The sequence below is a fragment of the Oncorhynchus nerka genome, linkage group LG4, assembly GCF_034236695.1.
Source record: "Oncorhynchus nerka isolate Pitt River linkage group LG4, Oner_Uvic_2.0, whole genome shotgun sequence".
In the NCBI taxonomy this organism is placed as follows: Eukaryota; Metazoa; Chordata; class Actinopteri; order Salmoniformes; family Salmonidae; genus Oncorhynchus; species Oncorhynchus nerka.
In genome coordinates, this window is record NC_088399.1 from 62,040,296 (window position 1) to 62,052,965 (window position 12,670).

Sequence of the window (12,670 nt, forward strand, 5' to 3'; positions counted from 1 at the left end):
TACTTTTCAGCAAGACCCTCTTATCCAGGGCTCTGGTCAAAAGGAGGGGACTATAAAGGGAATAGTGTGCCATTTAAGACTCTTCCAGTGTTTTGACCGCGGTATCAAGGCCTCGGCCTGCTACTGATTAAACCAGTACGGAGTGTTATTCAGATGTTGTCACTGAGCGCTGTGTGAAAGAAATCATCGATGGTAGAGAACAGGAAGATTACTCGAGGGAAATAATTGTACTTATTGTTTTACTGCAAGGAGGGATGGGTGGAAACTGTTTGTGGGGGAACCTTTGAGAAGACAATTAGTCTAGTAGCTTACAAAGAGAGAATGTGCGTGTGCAAGTGCAAGAGTTTGAGCCGGAGAGAGTTGAAGAGGGAGACAAAGAGCTCTTGCTTGAGAGTGTGGCAGTGTAATGTCTCTACTTGTTGAATGTCTATCTCTGCGCTCTTCAAAGCCTCGCTCAGCTCCCTACGGAACTGGAGGAGAGGTTCCCTTCATTATGGCTGTGTTATGTGCCATGCCTCAATGTAAGGTCCCTCCCAGCGGTGCCCATCTCTTCTCCACCCTCTCACTTTTACATTTAAGTCACTTAGCAGATGCTCTTATCCCAGAGCAACATACAGCTGCAAATAGGGTTAAGTGCCTTGCTCACCTAGCCGGCTCAGGGACTTGAACCAGCGACCTTTCGGCTACTGGCCCCACCTCGCTATGTCTCTATGTACCCCCATCTCCTTCCCCCTATTTTCCTCCCTCTCACTTTTCCCCAATCCTCTTTCTCCTTCTCTCTTTTTCTCCCATAGTCAAAACCCCACAAACACCCCTCTCTCCCTTTCTCTTTCTCTCCCCTTCTTTTTCACTTTACCCCTAGCCTACTGGACACCCCCCCCCCCCTCTCTCTTTCACCCTACAGTTTTCTTCAATAACCATTTTGACAGCCAAGGAAGACGGATTGTACTCTCCTTACCTCCTCCCCTCCCTTCTTCGGACTTTTCCATCTCCCTGGCAAACCAACCTGTAACGCTATAGGATTGGGTGTGTGTTTGTGTTTGTGTTGGGGGTGGGGGGTCAAGCTGGGTATCCTGTCACATCATAGCCCAGAGACTCAGAGCCGCCGCACGAGAATGTCACTCCAAATTGTCTCGGCATGGCCTCGCACACAGACACCTCCTACCCCCTCCTCCTACTTTCTCATCCACTGTAGCTGAGCGTGCCGATGGCCTGAAGAGCGATTCTGCGGCGGTGGCACGGGAGGTTGGCATATCTGACAGGTCTGGAAAAGCTGTCTCGATAATGAGCGAGCCAAATGTCACGGGCATACTGATTACCGAATCATCCTTCTAATTGTTTCCGGGTGGTATCGAGTTCCGTGCGCAATCAGATTCGAAGGCCGCCCAGCATTAATGAGCGACGGTTGTAGTTGGAGACATAAATCCCACTGATGATGTGTGCCTATTCAATCCAGGCTGTAATGTAATTAAGGCAGTGTGAGTGATCACCAGTGTGCTGGATATACATGGTGTAAGCCTGTCTGACGTGCAGGGTTGTCAAGATATATGACCCCTGACCTTTGTAGTTTAGGTTCCAGTGCAGAGTTGACAGCAAAGTGAGCGATGAGTAATGAGGGGTGGGATATAGAAGACACTGGTGAATAACCAAGTGACACGGACAGGAAGGTCATACGCTACTTATTAACTGCTATAAGTTTATTAACCATTAGTAAACTGTTTGTAAATCATTGCGAATCCCTTTCTCCTGTAAGTATCAACACGATTAAGTACATCTATACTGCAGTAAATAAAAAAAGGGCAACACACGCCATAATCTCTGTTGCCTGCAGTTACGGCAAATGTCTCCATTTGCTTTGGAGGTTGCGTTGCGATATCTATGGAGAGACACGAGTGATGAAATAGGACTTGAATGTGTTCTCAAGTTCACCTTGACTGTACAGTTCAGTTTCAAGCTCAGGCACAGCATATCAATGCACTGGTGTGGAACACATCAATGTATAAGTATCATTACTCTATTGCTGTATACAGGAGTGCAACTTTCACTGGGTCGGGGGGGAACCCACATTCTGAAATAGCATTTTTGCCCCCCCCCAGTTATATCATTGGAATGTGATACAAAACGAGGCAACGGTGTGCTTTAGGACCATGCGGACGCTTCCGAGCGGTCGGGTAGGCTGTTTGGAGTGTCTATGCATGTAACGGATCTCGTCCTCCTCTTCTGAGGAGGAGTAGCGAGAAGGATCGGAGGACCAATGCGCAGTGTGGTAAGTGTCCATAATTTTTAATCAAAACACAACAGAGCACTGGAACAAAACAATAAACATGAATAAACAAAACAGTCCCGTGTGGCAACAAGCACTGACACGGAAGACAGAAAATAAACACCCACGAAACACAGGTGGAAAAAGGCTACCTAAGTATGATTCTCAATCAGGGACAACAATTGACAGCTGCCTCTGATTGAGAACCATACTAGGCCGAACACAGATACCAACACAGAAAAACAAACAGACTGCCCACCCCAACTCAGGCCCTGACCATACTAAAACAAAGACAAAACAAAGGAACTAATGTCAGAACGTGACAATGCAACTAGACAAAAAAACATCTAATAATAAGTTATGCCCCCCCCACATCTAAAACCAAAGTTGCACCCCTGGCTATACATAACAAAAAATAGTGGGACAATATAGAGGATGCGTCACATGCCAATGCACACCACCGTTCAAAAGATTGGGGTCACTTAGACATTTCCTTGTTTTTGAAAGCAAAAGCACATTTTTTTGTCCATTAAAATAACATAAAATTGATCAGAAATACAGTGTAGACATTGTTAATGTTGTAAATGAAATGGCAGATTTTGTAGCTGGAAATGGCAGATTTTTTATGGAATATCTACATAGGCGTACAGAGGCCCATTATCAGCAACCATCACTCCTGTGTTACAATGGCACGTTGTGTTAGCTAATCCAAGTTTATCATTTTAAAAGGCTAATTGATCATTAGAAAACCCTTTTGGAATTATGGTAGCACAGCTGAAAACTGTTCCTGATTAAAGAAGCAATAAAACTGGCCTTCTTTAGACTAGTTGAGTATCTGGAGCATCAGCATTTCAGGGTTCGATTACAGGCATCTAGGCAGAGTTCCTCTGTCCAGTGTCTGTGTTCTGTTGCCCAACTTAATCTATTATTTTTATTGGACAGTCTGAGATATGGCTTTTCTTTGCAACTCTGCCTAGAATGCCAGCATCCCGGAGTCGCCTCTTCACTGTTGACGTTGAGATTTGGTGTTTTGTTGGTACTATTTAATGAAGCTGTCAGTTGAGGACTTGTGAGGCATCTGTTTCTCAAACTAGACAATCTAATGTACTTGTCCTCTGGCTCAGTTTTGCACCGGAGCCTCCCACTCCTCTTTCTATTCTGGTTAGAGCCAGTGTGCGCTGTTCTGTGTACAGCGTTGTACGAGATCTTCAGTTTCTTGGCAATTTCTCGCATGGAATAGCCTTCATTTCTCAGAACAAGAATAGACTGACGAGTTTCAGAAGAAAGTTATTTGTTTCTGACCATTTTGAGCCTGTAATCGAACACACTAATCCAGATACTCAACTAGTCTAAAGAAGGCCATATTTATTGCTTCTTTAATCAGTACTACAGTTTTCAGCTGTGCTAACATAATTGCAAAAGGGTTTTCTAATGATCAATTAGCCTTTTAAAAGGATAAACTTGGATTAGCTAACACAACGTGTCATTGGAACACAGGAGTGATGGTTGCTGATAATGGGCCTCTGTACGGCTATGCAGATATTCCATTAAAAATCAGCTGTTTCCAGCTCCAATAGTCATTTACAACATGAACAATGTCTACACTGTATTTATTTTTGTTTCGTTTTTTTGTTGTTGAATTTTACCCCTTTTTCTCCCCAATTTTGTGGTATCCAATTGTTTTTTTAGTAGCTACTATCTTGTCTCATCGCTACAACTCCCATACGGGCTCGGGAGAGACGAAGGTTGAAAGTTATGCGTCCTCCAATAAACAACGCTGCTTCTTAACACAGTGCGCATCCAACCCGGAAGCCAGCTGCACCAATGTGTCGGAGGAAACACCGTGCACCTGGCAACCTTGGTTAGCGCGCACTGCACCACCCGGGAGGCCCTCTACACTGTATTTCTGATCAATTTGATGTTATTTTAATGGACAAAGAAATGTGCTTTTCTTTTAAAAACAAGGACATTTCTAAGTGACCCCAAACTTTTGAACGGTAGTGTACAGTACCTTTGGAAAGTATTGAGACCCCTTGACTTTTTCCACATTTTGTTACGTTACAGCCTTATTCTAAAATTTACTAATCATCAATCTACACACAATACCCCATAATAACAAAGCAAAATAGGTTTTTAGACATGTTTACCAATGTATTAAAAATAAAGAACTGAAATGCCACATTTACATAAGTATTCAGACCTTTAACTCAGTACTTTATTGAAGCACCTTTGGCAGCGATTACAGCCTCAAGTCTTCCTCGGTATGACGTTACAAGCTTGGCACACCTGTATTTGGGGAGTTTCTCCCATTCTTCTCTGCAGATCCTCTCAAGCTCTGTCAGGTTGGATTGGTAACGTTGCAGCACAGCTATTTTCAGGTTTCTCCAGAGATGTTATATCAGGTTCAAGTCCGGGATCTGGCTGGGCCACTCAAGGACATTTTGAGACTTGTCCCAAAGCCACTCCTGCGTTGTCTAGGCATTGTGCTTAGGGTTGTTGTCCTGTTGGAATGTGAACCTTTGCCGTAGTTTGAGGTCCTGAATGATCTGGAGCAGGTTTTCATCAAGGGTCTCTCTGTACTTTGCTCCGTTCATCATTTCCCTTGATCCTGACTAGTCTCCCTGCCCCTGTTGCTGAAAAACATCCCCACAGCATGATGCTGCCACCATCATGCTTGACTGTAGGGATGGTGCCAGGTTTATTCCACACGTGACACTTGGCATTCAGGCCAAATGGTTCAATCTTGGTTTCATCAAACCAGATAATCTTATTTCTCCTGGTCAGAGTCCTTTAGGTGTCTTTTGGCAAACTCCAAGCGAGCTGTCATGTGCCTTTTACTGAGGAGTGGCTTCTGTCTTGCAACTCTACCATGAAGGCCTGATTGGTGGTGCTGCAGAGATGGTTATCCTTCTGGAAGTTTCTCCCATCTCACATAGGGACTCTGGAGCTCTGTCAGAGTGACCATCGGGTTCTTGGTCACCTCCCTGACCAAAGCCCTTCTCCCCCGATTGCTAAGTTTGGCCTGGCGGCCACCTCCAGGCAGCACCTCTAGGCAGCATCTTGGTGGTTCCAAACTTCTTCCATTTAAGAATGATGGAGGCCATTGTGTTCTTGGGGACCTTCAATGCTGCAGACATTTTTTGGTACCCTCCCAGAGATCTGTGCCTTGATACAATCCTGTCTCTGAGCTCTACGGATAATTCCTTCGACCCCATGGCGTCTTATATAGACAGGTGTGTGCCTTTCCAAATCATGTCCAATCAATTGAATTTAGCACAGGTGGACTCCAATCAAGTTGTAGAAACATCTCAAGGAGGATCAATGGAAACAGGATGCACCTGAGCTCAGTTTCGAGTCTCATAGCAAAGAGTCTGAAAAGTATGTAAATAAGTTTTTTATATATATTTTTTTAAATACATGTGTAAAAATGTCTAAAAAACTGTTTTCACTTTGTCATCATGGGGTATTGTGTGTAGATTTATTCAGATACATTTTTTTGTAATCAATTTTTAGAATTAAACAAGTAAAGGGGTGTGAATACTTTCTGAATGCACTGTGACTAAAATCTATTGTCCTATTGCAGCTTCTCAATGGGATGGTGGAAAACGAATGGAAGGGGAAAGGGGAGATTCCTAGCCAGTTGTACAACTGAATGCATTCAACTGAAATGTGTCTTCCGCATTTAACCCAACCCCTAACACGAGGGAGCGACTCTCAGTTTGGTCCCTGAAACACTGAAGCGTCAAAGGAGGCCAAGTTTCCAGGAACACCAGGACATTTCCAGATTCTGCTGGAACATTGTTGAAAGGACGTGTTGCTAGCTACAACTGTACAATCTCTATAACCATCCCTCCATAGGCCTGCTGGGTCAGAGACACTTTCCATACTCTCAGGATGACATCACCATTTTACTTCGCCTACACACAGGCCAGGATTCAATCAGATGCGTTGTCCACAAGCAAACCGCATTGCATTCACGGAGATTGCATTCACGGAGATTGCATTCACGGTGAAGTAAATTAAATTACCTTTAAAAGTCAATTGCAGTACGCTTGTCACACTGCGCTTTAATTGATTCCTGGCAACAGGCAATTTGACTAAGTGGTGGAAACCAACTCTTTCCTAAGGTCATGTGCTTTAGGTTCTGACTATAATCTCTGTAATGTTTACCCTGAAGGAGGTATAGGCTGTCTACACTACAGAGGCCTTCACAACATGCTGACAGTTACGTACAGTGTAGGCACATGTGGAGATTTGACAGTTATTCAGTGGTGTGGGGTGTGGAAGTGAAAACTGTTCTACCTATCCTGCAAAGCTTCACGGCAACCTCTCACTTCTACACCCCAAGAGCTCCTCTTCTCGCCTCTCTTCTCCCTCTCTTCTCCCGCTCTTCTGTTCGGGTTAAATTTGACCTCTTTCTTTCTGGCCCCTGCCCTAGAGCCTTTTTCCCCACCTTCTCCCCCCTGCTTCCTCGTTCTCCTGCTCCATATTCTCCTGCACCTCTCCTTTCCTGGACTTCCTCTGCCAGTTCTGCTTCGAAGATGACAGACTCCCCCCCAGCTCTGGATTGGCTGTCGCTATGGAGACTGGTGCTGGAGTGCTGTGGGGAGGGCTAGTGATGTGAAACTCGCTCATGTGTGAGAATGTGTGTGAAGTGTGAAGTGTGTGTGTGTGTGTGTGCATGCATGCTGTGTACAATATGTTTGTATGAGAGAGAGAGAGAGAGAGAGAGAGAGAGAGAGAGTGAGTGAGTGAGTGAGTGAGTGAAGTAGAGGCGGTAATGAGGTTCTTGCTTGTCAGCTGGTCTAGCTGCCTGTTCTGGAGGGCATTCTCCACACTCCTAGTTACCCAGCAATGTGTACTATCCGTTGAGTGTGTGTTACAGTTATATTTCTGTATTCAGCCCACTGTACACATGCCTTTTGTTTAACTCTAATCATATGTCTGCAGGCAGGCTACAGTGAAGTGAAGTGGCGGAGTGTGTGTGTGTGTGTGTGTGTGTGTGTGTGCGTCAATGTGTTTCTGCGCTGTGTGGGTGGCAGCTGCAGTGGAGGCGAAGCTTCTTGTGTGACTGCTCCTTTTACACACTGGAGAGCAGCTCAGCTCATCTGGAGCCCTGGCTCCTGGCTGCTTGCAGGGGGAGTGCACCCCAGCACCCTGGATTTGGCTCCTCTCCTGGAGAACGGCTCAAAGTCAACAGGCACAGGACTAGGGAGGAGGGAGGGAGGGAGGGAGAGAGAGAGAGAGAGAGAGAGAGAGAGAGAGAATCTGCACAGAATCTGTCAGACCAGGGCCCTGACAGTAATAATGGTGTTCCAAAAAAGGTCCAGTTGCCAGGACCACAAATACAAGTTCTATCAAGACGCCGTTGCCCTAGAGCACACAAAAAACTATACGTACCTCGGCCTAAACATCAGCGCCACAGGTAACTTCCACAAAGCTGTGAATGATCTGAGAGACAGGGCAAGAAGGGCCTTCTATGCCATCAAATGGAACATAAAATTCGACGTACCAATTAGAATCTGGCTAAAAATACTTATAGGACCCATTGCCCTTTATGGTTGTGAGGTCTGGGGTCCGCTCACCAACCAAGAAGTCACAAAAAGGGACAAACACCAAATTGAGACTGCATGCAGAATTCTGCAAAAAATATCCTCTGTGTACAACGTAAAGCACCAAATAATGCATGCAGATCAGAATTAGGCCGGTACCCGCAAATGATCAAAATCCAGAAAAGAGCCGTTAAATTCTACAACCACCTAAAAGGAAGAGATTCCCAAACCTTCCATTACAAAGACATCACCTACAGAGAGATGAACCGGGAGAAGAGTCCCCTAAGCAAGCTGGTCCTGGGGCTCTGTTCACAAACACAAACACACCCCACAGAGCCCCAGGACAGCAGCACAATTAGACCCAACCAAATCATGAGAAAACAAAAATATAATTACTTGACACATTGCAAAGAATTAACAAAAAACAGAGCAAACTAGAATGATATTTGGCCCTAAACAGAGAGTACACAGTGGCAGAGTACTTGACCACAGTGACTGACCCAAACTTAAGGAAAACTTTGACTATGTACAGACTCAGTGAGCATAGTCTTGCTATTGAGAAAGGCCGCCGTAGGCAGACTTGGCTCTCAAGAGAAGACAGGCTATGTGCACACTGCCCACAAAAGGAGGTGGAAACTGAGTTGCACTTCCTAACCTCCTGCCAAATGTATGACCATATTAGAGACACATATTTCCCTCAGATTACACAGATCCACAAAGAATTCAAAAACAAATCCAATTTTGTGTGAAATACCACCGTTTTTATTTAACCTGGCAAGTCAGTTAAGAATCAATTCTTATTTACAATGCCTGCCTACCGGGGAACAACTGCCTTGTTCAGGGGCAGAACAACATATTTTTACCTTGTCAGCTTCGTGATTCCATCCTACAACTTTTCGGTTACTGGCCCAATGCTCTAACTACTAGGCTACCTGCCACCGAGTCTGCCATCACAGATATGACCGCAGAGTCTGCCATCATATTTGTGACCTGTTGCCACAAGAAAAGGGCAACCAGTGAAGAACAAACACCATTGTAAATACAACCCATATTTAATTTCCCTTTTGTACTTTAACTATTTGCACATTGTAACAACTGTATATAGACATAAGGACATTTGAAATGTCTTTATTATTTTTGGAACTTCTGTGAGTGTAATGTTTACTGTTAATTTTAATTGTTTATGATCTATTATCGCGCCGAGAGAGAGAGAGAGAGAGAGAGAGAGGCATATGACCCAAATCGAGGGGCAGAGGTCTGTTGGAGACAGACGGCTGAAAATGGACACTGTAGATGTGATCACGTAGGGCCTATATCTTAAATCAATAGGGCCTATTATATAAGTGCACACTGTATTGCAGTGCATTGCAGTACACCGTTCCAAATTCTACAAAAATATCAATTATTTGTATAGCTGCGGATATCTCTCTGTACTGGTCTAATACCCCCATTTAGAGCAGTACCAGTCATTACAGTCATTGGGAGTTGCATGCATATCCCAGTAAATGATTGTACAGTAGTTGGCTCCAGGTCATGATGTCTTTTTGCTACATCAAAGGAAAAAGAGAACAGTTTTGCACACGAAGAAGACTCCAATATCTTCCTTTTGCAGTTGCACTGTCTCGTCTCGCTCGCAGTACTGCAGCTGGAAAATCCTGACACAGAAGTGTTGATGTGTGTATTCAGTGTGTTGCATCAAAGGAGTAGTGCTGTAATAGAACTGTACTGTTTGCTACCACAGTCGGATAGCTAACGGCCACAGAATTTCCCAAAATGCTTGCTGGCGATCGAATATACTTTTAAAGGAAGAGCCACTGTATCACCCCTAGTTGGTAGGTCTTTACGGACTGTGGTGGTTTGTTGAGTTTTTAAATGGCACAGAGTCCGAATCCGATCTGGGCTCAAACACGTTTTGTAAGGGGCTATTTGAAAGCAGCTTGCTTTGAGCGGCTTAGCAGTTTGTTGCCATGCTAGCTATAACCAGCTATAACTAGCTATAGCCAGATGACCAGTAAGCCACATACTGTGAAATGAGAAGCATTTGAAATCCGTTCAGATTGCATATCATAAAATTCTGGCCTTTGTATTCCAGTTATGGCCTAAATCACCTAATATTTTTAACAGCATGTAGAACATTGACCTGCTTATCTAAAATCTACCGAAACACCGTTTTGCCCATTTTAGTGAGGTATAAACAAAAACAGTGGTTGTAGGCGATACAGAAAATGTCTGAAAAGGAAAAGATATTTCACAAACCTTCTCTTCTCTCGACTGTACATAAAAAACATCTGAGAACAAACATGACCCTGTTACAGTTTTTCATTTCTGTTTTTGGAGCCAGGAAAAGCAAGCTTAGTTCATTTTAATCTGTTAAATAGCAGACTAAGTGCTATATTTAGATTCCTGTAATGTTGCATATTTGAAATAAGCCAGAGGGAACCCTTTCAACCCCCCCCTTAACCCCCCCCCTCTCGGAGTATCAAAGTATTATTTCAACCATGTAGTCGTTAGCTCCTCTTTGATATCTCTTTGGTACGGCATGTAGCATCGACCGCATTCCTGCTCACTGCTTTTTAATTGGGCTATGCTACGCTATGCTACGTTAGCCTCGTGTGACTGCCTTGTGCCTGTTCATGTGGCTGGCTTGCTGGGTTTTATACTCAGACCTGCTTAAGCGAACAACATCAACATTTTGTTGTTGAGTGATGGTGGGCTGTGGGCGGTGGGGCCTCTCCTTGAATCTTTCGAACAGCACTTATCTTCAAAGTGCATTCGTTTCCTTTTAGATTACTTCACAACTCTTGTATCTCTCCTTTCCTTTCCTTCGTTCTCTCTCCCTCTTCCTCATTCTCTCCTGCACACTCATTTCCTGTCCCCGTCTCTTTCTCTCTCTCTTTCTCCCACCCTCTATATGTCTGTTTCTGTGTGAGTGCCGAGAAGATTCGTCAGTAAGGCTGTGAGTGTGCCCCGCTATTGCCAAATGAAGATGCCGTGTGGAGGGTATTGCCCAATGTCTCCAGATGTGTCTCTAACCCTCTCGCACAGCTGTGCCGTGATTGCTCACAATGCTTTCGGACATTTAAACACACGCCCTGCACGCACATGTACACACACATACACACACAAACACGCACACACACACGTACAGACACATGCCCGCCTGCATGTACGTACATGTACACGCACACACACTCTAAAATTATCTCCTTCCCTCAGGCAGAGGGCTTAGACAGATTTCTCTCATATCGGCGTGTGTGTGTGTGCGTGCGTGCGTGCGTGTGCACATGCATGTGTGTATGCGTCAGAGATAGAGAGCCAGCCAGATCTGATTCAATGTGATTTGTTTACCTTCACTCATCATTACACTAATCCTTTAAATGTCTTTCATGCTATTCTCCAATCCTATCATGAGTAATGCCAAATCTCACAGCTTCATACCTGATCCACACACCCAAAAGGATTGGAATCACACTGAAAACATTGACAATACTGTAGATTGGTCTTAATGTGGTTCATTAAGGTTTTAGAAGAAAAAGGAAATCCTGATATTGACAGAGAAGGAGAAACAGAGACTCCTTTCCGCCTAAACACACACACACACACACGCACACACACAATTTCCCAAATTATTTTTTTTTCAATTCAAATGAATGGGGAAAAAATGAAGAAATGTGATTTACATGACTAATCTGAACACAACAGGACAATAGGACTATAGGACAGTCTAATATCAAGCTGTAGCAGGCTAAACTGGTTGGTCCCTGGGATATACTTTACAGGCAGTATGTATTTTCATAGAAGTATGACTTTCGATAACCATACAATGAATCAAAGTTGACAAATTAAATACTTTTAAAAATATATATATATATTTTTTTTTTACAGTTCCTCTGCATCTCAACAGGGACACACATTTACTTTTTTTGAAATAATTTGCTGCGACAAGCCTTTGACATAAAATTGGGACTAATGCTGACTAGAAGCTTGTGTATTATGACCGTTTTGCTTTTTTCAGACCCAGACAGCCTTTGTCATGCAGAAGAGCTCTCAAAATGCATATTTGCATGTAAAACATTCAACACATAAACGAGAACGTATTAGCATGTAAATTATCGCTCCTCGTCGCCCACTGATTTGCATTGCTAACTGTGCAAAATAAACATCTCATGAATATGTCACCAAGGTTGTCATTTCAAAGCCATTAGCCAATCGCTAAACACCTCTTGATCCCCCCTCTCTTCCTGCTCTCTCTCTTCTATATATCTTTCCTTGCTCTTTCTCTCCTATATATCTCTACCTGCTCTCTCTCTCCTATATATCTCTCCCTGCTCTCTCTCTACTATATATCTTTACCTGCTCTCTCTCTTCTATATATCTCTCCCTGCTCTCTCTCTTCTATATATCTCTCCCTGCTCTCTCTCTCCTATATATCTCTCCCTGCTCTCTCTCTTCTATATATCTCTCCCTGCTCTCTCTCTTCTATATATCTCTCCCTGCTCTCTCTCTCCTATATATCTCTCCCTGCTCTCTCTCTTCTATATATCTCTCCCTGCTCTCTCTCTCCTATATATCTCTCCCTGCTCTCTTTCTCCTATATATCTCTCCCTGCTCTCTCTCCTATATATCTTTACCTGCTCTCTCTCTTCTATATATCTCTCCCTGCTCTCTCTCTCCTATATATCTCTCCCTGCTCTCTCTCTCCTATATATCTCTCCCTGCTCTCTCTCTTCTATATATCTCTCCCTGCTCTCTCTCTTCTATATATCTCTCCCTGCTCTCTCTCTCCTATATATCTCTCCCTGCTCTCTCTCTCCTATATATCTCTCCCTGCTCTCTTTCTCCTATATATCTCTCC